The sequence below is a fragment of the Triticum dicoccoides genome, chromosome 4B (assembly GCF_002162155.2).
Source record: "Triticum dicoccoides isolate Atlit2015 ecotype Zavitan chromosome 4B, WEW_v2.0, whole genome shotgun sequence".
Classification (NCBI taxonomy): Eukaryota; Viridiplantae; Streptophyta; class Magnoliopsida; order Poales; family Poaceae; genus Triticum; species Triticum dicoccoides.
In genome coordinates, this window is record NC_041387.1 from 475,460,315 (window position 1) to 475,474,080 (window position 13,766).

The following is a 13,766-nucleotide window of genomic DNA, read 5'->3' on the forward strand; positions in this document are numbered from 1 at the left end:
GATCGCGTACCATTTAGCTATGCATCGATTGAAAGAGGACTAGGGTGGGTTCGGAAATCGATCAATCTAGAGAGGGACAGAGAGAAAGATGAATGTATGCTCAAAAATAGATAGATTAAAGGCTTGGTTACAATTAATGCATGGTAGAGTGACCTAGGCGTGTGTCGAAGAGCAAACTGACGAGCAAGATACAATCCTGATACCTCGGGAGATCAATTAGGTGTGACATGAACAAAGAGGAAGAGAGGTGGTATGTGTGTGTATGAGAGAGAGAGAGGGGGAGAGAGACCGTGAGATGAAACCAAGAGAGAACGAGTGGGTGCATGTGTGATACCTAAGGCGGATTCCAAGTTTTGAACCGATGATCATATCATCAGTAAATCATATATAAAGGGTATTCAATGTTTGTTTCACTTTTGAACGTACAATATACTCCCTCCAATCCTTTTTAGTTTACATATAAGTTTTGTGTGTAGTCAAAGTATCTCTACTTTGATCAAACTTACAGAAAAAAAGTATCAACATTCAGCAACGCCTAATCAATATTGTTAGATTCGTACGTACTCCTAGATTTGTATATAAACATAAATGGTTTCCAATTTGAATTCAAACACGTGAATGCTTGTTCTCACGCATGCTCTTCCTACTAAGATTTCGTCATGTATAGCCAGTCCAATAGTAACTTTTTTCAGCTCTATGTACAATAGTAGCAGGAGTAGTAGTACTAGTGGAGTGCTGACAACATCTGCAGTAGAGTATGCAGTGCTCCTAGTACTAGTAGTATACTTCGTATTAGTAGTATACTACTAGTAACACTCATCCGACCTCTCTCTCTTCTAGTATTAAATCACGTGGGCGGGGGAGGGGGAGGTACGTCCGACTCCTGGGGGGAGGGAGGGGGAAAGTTTGCCTACCGTCGGTTTGCTCTCAACTACGGTCCCACAAGCGAGCGAAAACGCAAGACGAAGCGCGTTCCATTTGGTGAGCGGCGTGTAGGGTCCATCGTGCTGGGGTGCAACGTGAATGTGACAAGAGTGATGTACACCGTCCATTCCTTATGAACTTGCAAACTTCAAGTACTCCTTTTTTTGAAAACAGTACAGGCGCAAGCACTCATATATGCACGCATGCACTCACCCTTATGAAATAACACACACACACCCTACCCCTATGAGCACCTTCGAGAGACTGAGCCGGCATATCTCTATCTCCACTCTTATCTATAATCTCTAATCTCTGATCTTATAAAAAACCAAGTTGGTGATGATGGTATGACTACCATCTTTCAATATAGACCGTTCGATCTATATCTGACGGATAGAAATGAAACTATGGCAATTTTGCAAAAGGGTACCCGCACCTCTCTTGTTCATCCTTATCTCCCACAACTTCATTGTTGAGTAATTAAAAAAGGAAGCCTCTGAAACAATCTGGCATGGTGGCCACTGCCAGCGTCGTCCATCCCCATGCCTGCGCTAAGTCCGACAACCAATCACCACCGCCCCACTCTTCCTCACCTTATCTCTCATCTTTCTCGAGATATCACTTTTTCGATGAAATTCTCGAGCTATCATTTTTTGATGAAATTCTCGAGATATCATTAGTTTATACACATGGTATTACTCATGCGCGGGTCAATCACAATAGGTCTTTTGTAAAAAATGCATCTTGATGTTCCGTGCAATGCACGAGCATCTTGCTATTCACCGCCTCGTCATCGAAAGGAACGGCGGGGAGGTCCGGACGCTTGCCACGTGAAACCCCGAAAATTTTGTCCCATCCCACCCCACAACTCTCCAGGCTCTAGCCGTCCAGCTTTGCAAACTCCGCACAGTCAAAACCGATTGACCGGTCGTCATCGGAACAACTATTCAGACCAGAACCTTCGTTGCTCGGACTATGACAGCAACTTGCCGGCCGATCACCACTGCCCCAAAACCACACCTCATCTCTAGCCCATTCCCCCACCTTTCAATCCCCTAGCTCGCATCAGCCATCCCCTAGTTCACCGGAAAGCCATGATGCGCCGCAAGATCACGTACTACAAGATGCTGATGCCGGAGTGCCGCGCAGAAATCACGGTGGTGGTCGGCACCACAGACCTTCTTTCCCAAGATCGCTTTGCGGCGGGCCAATCCCCGAGTTCTTTGGAGCCAAGCTCCGAGGAGGAGGAAGCCGGTCTAGTGTTCATGGTGGAGGTCGCAGCGCAGAAGGCCCCCCATGCTTATGAGACGATGGATATCGATTTCATGCCGGCGTCGGGGTCCCCCATGGTGCAGGCAGACCAGCGGTTCAACCTGGCGATCCTAAAGGAGTACCAGGAAGCGGAGGCTCAACTTGAGGCAGAGCGTACGGATGCCGCTGCCATCGAGGCCCTCCTGCAGGCGGAACTGGATGTCATGTATGTGAACCGGGCGGCGGAGGCTCAACTTGACACGAAGCGCACGGAGCGCGCGGATGCCGCTGCCATCAAGGCCCTCCTTGTAAGTGCATCTAGTGCCCCTTAATGATTTTGGTGTATTGAAGACTTATAGGTTAAGAGACTGATGCATTTGTGAGTGTACACAGGTTTATAAGTCTATGAGGAGTTTGATATTTACAGAGAAAGTCGACCCCTAAAAATGAAGTTCTTCGACTGAAGACTTTGGATTTCTGAAGACTTTCTGAAGAGTGAAGAAATTGGTGTGACCTTGAAGACTTGGTATTCATTCGAGGAACATGAAGCGCGAAGACTTTTGTTTCCATAGTCTCATTTTCTCTTTCTTGAGTCATAGGAAACACCATACTGTTAAAGGGGGTCGAGGAAATACTAAGGAAAAATTTCCATGTGATGCTCAACTCAAATCCTACACCTACCAATCCCTTCGAGTGAAGCCATTGGAAATCTCGTACAGTTCAGCCATATTCTTCAGTGACAGAGACAAAGTTCTTCTGATCTCTGAGGAATTTGTTCTGACTGAAGAGTTAGGAATTCGCCAGTGCAAATTGCCTACCAAGTGAGAAACATGATAGCCCTGAGGAATTCGAACCTCAAATATTCCGACCGTTGCTGTGCTATGCGCCAGCTGTCCCAAAATATCTACCCACCTAACGGTCATATCAGACAAGGGGCATTTATGTCTTATCATGTCGGGCTGCTCCCTAGGCTATAAATAGCCGCCCCCTTCAACCACTAGCTGGTTGGCTACTCCGAGAGAAACTGGCACTTGTCATTTGAGAGCAACCCATCCTCCGAGGACTTTGAGCGAAAATCATCAAGTGAGGAAAAACCAAACCCAAACCTACAAAACCCCAAGTGATTGAGCATCACTGAAGAGATTGATCCTGCGTGGATCCGACGCTTGTTTCCTTTGAAGACTGTGCTTCTTCCAGAAGGTTAGGCGTCAAGGTCTAGAGCATCCAAGAGGAATTGTGGATCGCCGAGTAACCGAGTTTGTGAAGGTTCGGAAGTCACCTGAAGACTTACCACGAGTGATTGGGCGAGGTCTGTGTGACCTTAGCTCAAGGAGAATACGGTGAGGACTATGTGTCCGGGATTGGGTGTCCTCGAGTTTAAATACTTAGCCGCTGCAACCAGATGTACAACTGAGACAGCAGTTGGAACTGGTCTACCGAATCATTATCTTCACCGAGCTTACTGGTTCTATTTCCTCAACTCTTTAAATTCCTCATGTATGTTGTTGTGTGCCTGTTCATATCTGTTTGAATACTTTGACTGAAGACTTTCTCAATTTCCTCAGTTCTATTTCTTTAGTCTGATCTTCTTCTTCCTTGTGTTATCTTGTGTTTACGCTTTCCGTACTCTATGCTTGTCTTCATTTCATCATGATGACTATGCATGTGTTCTGTTATGTTCCTTTCTCAGTACTTATTCCGCTGCAAGTAGTTCTTCATTTAGGAATTTCCTCACCAGCAAATTCCTCAGTGAAGAAATCATAAAAATTGCCTATTCACCCCCCTCTAGTCGATATAATGCACTTTCAATTGGTATGAGAGCAAGGTACTCCCTTGTTCTGTGTGATTTTGGTTTAACCACCTGGAGTTCTAGTTATGTCGACCGCAGGTATGATCAGGGTCTCTGCTGAGTGTCCTAGCTTCGATGGCATGGACTACCCCTATTGGAAGAATAAGATGCGAATGCATCTTGAAGCAATTGAAAACGATCTCTGGTACGTTGTGGAAAATGGTGTTCCCTGAGTCACACCTTCTCTGAATGCTGCTGATGTGAAGAGATTCAAGCAACTCGATTCTCAAGAGAAGAATATCATATGTGGCCATCTGAGTAAAGGGCAGTATGGTAGAGTGAGTGGTTTGGAAACTGCTAAACTCATCTGGGATAGGCTCTCCAAAGTAAACGAAGGAGTCTCAACTCAACGTGACTCTCGTGTTGACGTTCTTCGCATCTCTTCAACCGCTTCAAAAGACTCGACAATGAAAATGTTCAGCAAACCTTCGATCGCCTCACTGATATCTGAAATGAGCTTCAAGCGCTTGGCACCACCGACATCCCCGACCATGAGGTGGTGAAGAAATTGCTGAGATCGCTCGATTCTTCATTTGACACTCTGGCACTGATGATTCAAAAGCATGGTGATTACAAGTCACTTGATCCCGCTGATATCCTCAAGAGGCTAAATACTCATGAGTTCCATCTTGCTGAAAAGAGAGATCTCTATGGTCCGAGCTATGTCAAACCACGTGCTCTGAAGGCCAAGGCAGTCTCTGAGTCTGAGGAAGAAGACTCTACAAGCAGCCTTGGTGATCCTGAAGAACTGAGCCAGGAACTAGCACAACTCGTGAAGAAATTTCAGAAGTTCTCAAGACTTGGTCGCTTTTGAAAATCCTCAAGGAGCAACGATTCCTCATCCAGTGACAACAAGAAAAGGCGGTGCCACAAATGCAAGAAGCCTGGTCACTACATTCAAGATTGTCCTCAGTGGGAAAAGGAATTAAAGAAGAAGAAATACAAGGATTACAGTTCTGATGATGCGAAGAAGAAGAAGAAATCTTCAAAGTCTTCATCATCAAAATCCTCTAAGTCTTCATCTCACAAGAAGAGAAGCTCCAAGAAGGCTCGGGCATTCATTGGCAAGGAAATGGATTCTGAGGCTGAATCTGAGGATCATGAGGAAGAGGAGGCATCCGAGGAGTCTGAGTCTTGTGTGGCAAGTCTAGCTCTTGGTACCACATTTTTCAGCAAGTCTATCTTCAGCGCTGAAGAAAATGGCAACACCAACAATGCTGATGATGGCAATGATGACTATGCTCCCACCTATTGCTTCATGGCAAAGGGTGCCAAGGTAACTAAATCCCCCTCATGTGAATCAAGTGAGGATGAATCTGATGAAAATCTTAAGCCTAGCTACTCTAGACTTGCTAAGATTGCTGTGAAACAACAAAAGGCTATTGAAAAGCTTCAAAACATGCTTGACAAAAGTGATGATATGTTGGGTGATGAAATGGACCGCACTAAAGACTTAACTGAAAATCTTTAGAGACTTCAGTAAAAGTTTGACAACCTTCAAGTCGTCATATAACTCTCTCATCTGATCATGAGAAGCTTTCCTATGAATTTCTTTAAAGAAATCAAGATCTTGAGAAGCTAAGAGGGTGTTATGAAGATCTTCAGACGGAGCACGATTCATTACTTGCTCAACAAATCAGCGCTACTCAAGAAGAATTTGTTCCTTCATGTCTTAAGTGCATTGAACGAGAATCTGCTAATTCTTCACCTGAATGTTCAAATGCTTCAAATATTACAAATTCTTCATTTGTCTCTGCTATCACTAATTCCTCATCTGAGGACAATGCTAGTACCACTGATGATGCAGGGCTGAAGGAATTGTACATGACAGGCATGTACAAAATCCTCAAAGGGCATCAGATTCTTTGTGATGTGCTCAAAAAGCAGATCCTCAGCAGAAACCCTAGGAAAGAGGGTACTGCCTTTGAGAGGAAACTCAATGCTGATGGAACATATTGGAAGCCTGAGAAGTACACTAAAACCTCATGGGTTGCTGCAAAGGAACCTCTAGTTGATCCATCCAACTTATCTGGCTTTACATGTGAATATCCTCATTCTTCTGATGAGTCATTTGACTCCAACTATAAACTGTTCAAAAATCAGAATGGTGAAGTATTTGCTAGATATATTGGTACTAACTATAGGAACGGTTCTCCTATGAAGAAAATCTGGGTTCCCAAAAGTTATCTTGAAAGTCTTCAGGCGAATGTCCTCATGACACCACCTGTGAAGAACAGGAACCCCAGATCCAACTCTTCATATGGACCTAATTCTTCACATGGATCAAATTCCTCAAATGGATCAAATTCCTCATATGATCATCATTGTGTTAACCCTTCTGTTTCGTAGGGTAGAGCTAAGGGCTATGAGTATGCGCATTATTCTTCAAATCATTATGTTCATAAGTCCTTGAAGAATTTCTCTGCTTATTCATATGCTTACCCTAACTCCTCTTATGTGAAATGAAGCGGACTAGCTTCTATGCCACCTTTCTCATATGGTGCTTGCACAGTGATGAATTCTTTGCCACCCCTTCAGATGTGGGTGGTGAAGAAAAAGAACTAATCTCTTATGCAGGGTCAGGTCTCCAGTCGTGCTCAAAACGACTAAAGAATTTGCTGGAGACCTGAGTACGCCTGAAAGGACGCAGGCTAATCATGAAGAAATGAATTTTCATTTCTCACGTCCTCATAATGTTTTATGTGTGCTATTTCTTGATGGAATCGAACTGATGATATTGATGTCATATTCTTCACTGATGAAGTATATGAGTTCGTAAGTTGCACTAATTCATCTGCAAGATGATCATCCCAAAGCAAACGAGTGGGTCCTCGATAGTGGATGTACAAATCACATGACGGGTGACAAGAATCTATTGATGGATGCTCCTTTATCACCATCACATCTGAAGCATATCATCTTCGCTGACAAAGGCAAAAGTCAGGTATTGGGTCTAGGTAAGGTTGCGATCTCAAAGGATCAACACATGGATAAAGTCATGCTCGTCGAGTCCTTAGGATACAACCTCATGTCTGTCTCAATGCTTTGTGATCTTGATATGGTTGTTGTCTTTGGAAGATATCGTTGTGTTGTGATCATGGAAGATGACCATTCCAAAGTCTTCGAAGGCTTTAGGAGAGGAGATCTGCATATTGTTGATTTCTCTAGAGGACCACAACCAGCCGTGTGCTTACTTGCAAAAGCTTTAGAAGGCTGGCTATGGCATCGACGACTTGGTCATGCTGGCATGAGGAATCTGCACACACTTGTGAAGAAGAAGCATGTCATTGGCATTGAGAATGTCAAATTCCTCAAGGATCACTTATGCGGAGCTTGTGAAGCTGGAAAGATGACAAAGGCCAAGCATCCAGCGAACACTGTCATGACTACCACTTGTCCATTTGAATTGCTTCACATGGATCTCTTTGGTCCTAACCATTATTCTGCTGTTTCAAATGATGCATCTCTATATGGCTTTGTTATTGTTGACGACTATTCTCGTTACACATGGGTACACATTGTCACCTTCAAACATGAAGTGCAGGAAGTCTTCAAACGATTTTCCTCGAGGGCTTCAACCAACTTTGGTGTGAAGATCGAGCACATCAGAACTGACAATGGGACCGAGTTCAAGAATTCCGGTCTTGATGGCTATCTTGACGAACTTGGTATTACTCATGAGTTATCTGCTCCTTATACTCCTCAGCAGAATGGCATCGTGGAGTGCAAGAACAGAACCCTCGCTGAAATGGCTCGCACTATGCTTGATGAATACAAGACGCCTCGTCGTTTCTGGATTGAGGCAATTGATACTGCGTGCCACGTCATCAACAGGGTATATCTTCACAAATTCTTCAAGAAAACTGCTTATGAACTTCTCACTGACAAAAAATCCAAATGTGAGTTATTTCAAAGTCTTCGGTGCTAAATGTTGGATTAGAGATCCTCATCACACATCTAAATTCTCACCGAAAGCACATGAAGGTTTTATGCTTGGTTATGGAAAGGACTCGCACACCTACAGAGTCTTCAACATCGTTCTTCACAAAGTTGTTGAAACTGTAGATGTGCGGTTCGATGAAACTAATGGCTCGCAAAGAGAGCACCTACCTTCTGTGATAGATGAACCAGCACCTGAAGATTCAATCAAGTTCAAGGCTACTGAGGATGTCATTCCTACCGAAGAATCTGTTGAAAAATTCATTCCTGATTGTGATGATTACCGAGATGGCGCACCTGAAGAAAATGGTGCTGAAGAAAATGCTCCTGAAGGGAATACTGATCAAATTCCTCTAAGACAACCCACTCATCCTTGCATCGCTAATGAAGTGCAAATTGAGAAGATCATTGATGACATTGAAGCACCAGGTCCTCTCACTCGCTCAAAATCTTCACATTTATCTAACTTTTGTGGGCACTTTGCTTTTGTCTCTATCATAGAGCCCACTAAGGTAGATGAAGCATTTCTGGAGCCTGAGTGGATTCAAGCTATGCAAGAAGAATTACATCAGTTCAAGCTCAACAATGTCTGGGAACTGGTCAAACGTCCAGATCCTCGCAAGCACAACATCATTGGCACAAAGTGGATCTACCGCAACAAGCAAGATGAAAATGGCCTTGTGGTGAGGGATAAGGCACGACTTGTAGCTCAAGGCTACACACAGGTTGAAGGAATTGATTTTGATGAAACTTTTGCACCTGTTGCTAGACTTGAGGCTATTCGCATATTACTTGCTTACGCTAACCATCATGATATTATCTTACAACAAATGGATGTGAAAAGTGCATTCCTCAATGGTAAGATTGAGGAAGAAGTATATGTTGCTCAGCCCCCAGGTTTTGAAGATCCAAAGAATCCCAACAAAGTCTTCAGACTCAACAAGGTCCTGTATGGCCTCAAGCAAGCCCCTCGGGCGTGGTATGAAACTTTGACGGAATTCTTCATGAAGAATGGCTTCAAACCCGGTTCACTCGACCCAACTCTTTTCACTAAATCTTATGATGGTGAACTGTTTGTGTGCCAAATATATGTTGATGATATTATCTTTGGCTGTACTAACCAACGTTATAGTGATGAATTTGCCTATATGATGAGTGAAGAATATCAAATGTCTATGATGGGAGAGTTGAAATTCTTTTTGGGTCTTCAAATTCGTCAACAACGCAATGGTATATTCATATCGCAGGAGAAATACCTCAAAGAAGTATTGAGGAAATTCGGCATGCAAGATTGCAAAGGAGTCAAAATTCCAATGCCCACAAATGGCCATCTATGCACTGATGAAACTGGTCAAGACTTCGATCAAAAGGTATACCACTCCATGATTGGTTCTTTATTGTAGCTATGTGCATCTAAGCCAGAGATTATGCTTAGTGTTTGTATGTGTGCCCGATTTCAAGCTACATCGAAGGAATCACACCATAAGGCTGTGAAGCATATTCTTCGATACTTAGCTCACACACCAACACTTGGATTATGGTATCCCAAGGGCTCTTCATTTGATATCATTGGATATTCCGACTCTGACTATGCTGGCGATCGCGTGGACCGCAAGTCAACATCAGGCACATGTCATTTCCTCGGACGATCTTTGGTCTGTTGGTCCTTGAAGAAATATAACTGCGTATCTCTCTCCCCTGCAGAAGCTGAGAACATTGCTGCTGGATCATGCTGTGCTCAATTATTATGGATGAAGCAAACTCTCAAGGACTATGGCATCGACAGGAAGAATGTGCCTCTCTACTGCGACAATGAGAGTGCTATCAAAATTGCTAATAACCCAGTTTAGCACTCGAAGACAAAGCACATCCAGATTCGTCATCATTTTCTTCGCGATCATGTGTTAAAGGGCGATATCTCCATCGACCATGCTAGCACTGAAGATCAGCTGGCCGATATCTTCACTAAGCCCTTGGATGAGAAGAGATTTAGCAAGTTGCGGTGTGAGCTAAATATCTTAGAATCTTCGAATGTTCTCTGAAATGGACACACATCCTAACACTTATGCTGACTTGATGACTTAGATGCGCAACACACGAAGTAACGTTTTTCTTCAATCAATGAAGACTAACCCTCTAAGTGTGAAGAAATTAATGAAGAAATTGACTCTCAGAGCCCTACGACAATTGTACGTAGTGTCTGAAGCCAACTTTCTTATACGGTGGGTTACGCCACCACACAACTTGAAAATCTTCAATTTGAGTTTTTCTTCATTTTTGAAATTCCTCAAGTTTTTCAAATTCTTCAACTTACAATGTCTTCACTATTTCCGCCGTTTGTCTTCAGCTGACTATATATATATATGTGTGTGTATGTATGAGTTTATGTCCTCTACAGCATTCACTTATTGCTAATTCTTCAAGTTGACTATTTTCGCTAAGTGAATGTGATTGGACCCTTTCCCCCTCTATGCTGAACTCAATCCAATCTTTTCACAAATTCTTCATGTGTGTTCTGATTTGAAACTCGTACAAAATCTTCACTGTGTCCTTGACAGCTGAAGAAACTGCAAATGGTAACTTCAAACTTATCTTGTCTAAATTTTTGGCTTTGCCGCTCAAATCGTTCCGCTTCTCACAACAAATACTTATGTATTCACCCACGATCCTACATGATCGCCACCTCACAGTATGTGGGTGACACATGTCATGTGAATGGGAAAAGCCAGGGGCACGTTCGTCCGAAATCCTCGGGCGCACAGTTTTTCACTGCCGCTATAAATACCCCTGTCTTCTCCTCACTTCACTTTTACTCTGCTTGACCTCTCTCTTGCGCTCGAGCTTCCCAAACCCTAGCGCTGCCGCTACTTCATCGTCGCCGGTGAGGAAGACCTTCACTACCTCGACCTCGTCGCCATCGTACTTGCGCCGGCTGCGGATTTCTTCACTCCGCCGCCACCGTAGCCGTCTTCCTCTACCGAGTTAGGGCGTAGAAGATCTGAACGGACGAACTTCATCTCAACACTTCCCAGTTCGTCGTGTTCTTCACTTTGGGTAATTAAAAGTTACTTTTACTGCCCGCTTTGATTCATGTGTTTTCCTAAAAATCTTCAAAGGTGTTTATTCCTCAAATCTTCACACACTAAACACCTCACATGTTATCCGTTCTTGATTCGTTTCTCTAAGCAATGATTTTCTTCAAGATTTCTCAGTTGTGTAGATTTCCAAATGTGTACAACTCTGGAACCTAAGATAAAGAACACTTAGTGAAATTCTTCAAGACTCATCGGTCAAATTCCTCAAACCTATTCTCTTTTTAAAAATCTTCTGAGAACGCATATGACCTCTCCACATTCCTCGCAACTATACTCTGTTCACAGGTATAAATGTCCGCTGCTGAATCACTAGGTTCTCATCAACTTAACTCATTTGTAGCATTCCTCGAAGAAAAGTTGCATACATCTTCAGAAACTTCAGTTGTTAACCCTCAGCTGAAGAAAATGGCTGACGGCAAGAAGCCACAGAAGGGAGGAAAAAGGCCTGAGGTCAACACAGCGTTTGAAATCCCTGAGGATATATATGCTGGATATTGCACTCCAGATGAGGCCAAGTTTTGCAAGGAGGACAAGAATCAGCGCAAAGTGCGCATACAACAAATTGAGAGGAGATGGGCACGAGAATGGAGGGAGTACAGATATGTTACTCCCAAGTACATGAAGAAATTTGCGCTCAATCCTCCATGCTCAAGACCTCCATTGAGGCCTAGCCAACTGGCGGATCCCACCAGCCTCAATCGCGGTGAGGACTATGGTACTGAATGTGCTAGGCATCACGCTAAACTAGCCAAGCAAGCAAAAGAGGCAGTGAGGAAATTCAATGAAGATTCTGCTGCTGCTGCTAACGCTGCTGAGGCATCTGGTAGTAAGCCCAGAAAGGCTATGCCAAAGAAGCCTGCCCACAAGTCCAGTGCTTCTCCTTCAATGCTCTCACGGCCAAGCTCCTCAGCAATGCTGAGGGAGTCCTGGACTAGGGGGTGTCCGGATAGCCGAACTATCATCATCGGCCTGACTCTAAGACTATGAAGATACAAGATTGAAGACTTCGTCCCGTGTCCAGATGGGACTTTCCTTGGCGTGGAAGGCAAGCTTGGCAATACAGATATGTAGATCTCCTACCATTGTAACCAACTTTGTGTAACCCTAGACCTCTCCGGTGTCTATATAAACCGGATGGCTTTAGTCCATAGGACGAACAACAATCATACCATAGGCTAGCTTCCAGGGTTTAGCCTCCTTGATCTCGTGGTAGATCTACTCTTGTAATACCCACATCATCAATATCAATCAAGCAGGACGTAGGGTTTTACCTCCATCAAGAGGGCCCGAACCTGGGTAAAACATCGTGTCCCTTGTCTCCTGTTACCATCCGCCTGGACGCACAATTCGGGACCCCCTACCCGAGATCCGCCGGTTTTGACACCGACATTGGTGCTTTCATTGAGAGTTCCTCTGTGTCGTCACCGATAGGCTCGATGGCTTCTTCGATCATCAACAATGATGCAGTCCAGGGTGAGACCTTTCTCCCCGGACAGATCTTCGCATTCGGTGGCTTTGCACTGGGCCAATTCGCTTGGCCATCTAGAGCAGATCGAAAGCTAGGCCCCTGGCCGTTAGGTCAGATTTGGAAGTTTGAACTTCACGTCTGACATCCGCAGAGACTTGATCTTCGATGGATTCGAGCCACAGCCGAGCACGCCGCACTATCACGATGGGCATGATTTAGCTCTGCAGCCGGACAGTGCCCTGGAGGCCGCACACGAGTCCGCTCCGACCCTCAATTCGGAGCCGGCTGCGCAGATCGAGGACGGGTGGCTAGACACTGCCTCGGGGGCTGCAACCTCTACGGTGATGGAGCCGAATACTGACTTTGTCCCTCGTGAAGCTCGTGACTCCGAGGCGCCGGACTCCTCGCCGGACTCCGAACCTCCCGCGCCCCCTCCAATCGAATCCGGTTGGGCGCCGATCATGGAGTTCACCGCTGCGGACATCTTACAACACTCACCTTTCGGCGACATCTTGAGTTCGCTAAAGTATCTCTCGTTATCAGGAGAGCCCTGGCCGGACTGCGGTCAGGACGGTTGGGATGCGGACGACGAAGAAATTCAAAGCCCACCCACCACCCACTTAGTAGCCACTGTCGACGATCTAACCGACATGCTAGACTTCGACTCCGAAGACATCGACGGTATGGACGACGATGCCGGAGACGACCAAGAACCAGCGCCTACTGGGCACTGGAAAGCCACCTCAACTCACGACGTATACATGGTGGATACGCCAAAAGGAAGCGATAACAAGGAACAACGGGATGTGGCGAAGGACAACTCCCCCGACAAACAACCAAAACGGCGACGCAAGCGCCGCCTGAAGTCCCGCCTCGATAACAACGGCACCCATACTGACTCGGCCTTAGAGCAGGGCGAAGCAGTGGACGACGAACATGCCACCAAGCAACCATCCGAACAGGATGAATTGGACAAGCAACCCATCCCCGGCAAAAACAACAGTCCAGACGATCTCACACCGGACACATCACCAGAGCATAAGAACCTTCATAAAAGGCTCGTCGCCACTACAAGAAGTTTGAAGAAGCAAAAGCGGAAGCTCAAAACAGCGGAGGACGCACTCAGAATGAGATGGAGCAAAGTACTCAATACCGCAGATAAATACGGCAATAGTCACCAGGCAAAGAGCTACCCGAAGCGCAAGCTGTTGCCCGAATTTGACAAGGAGGCCGTAGAGCC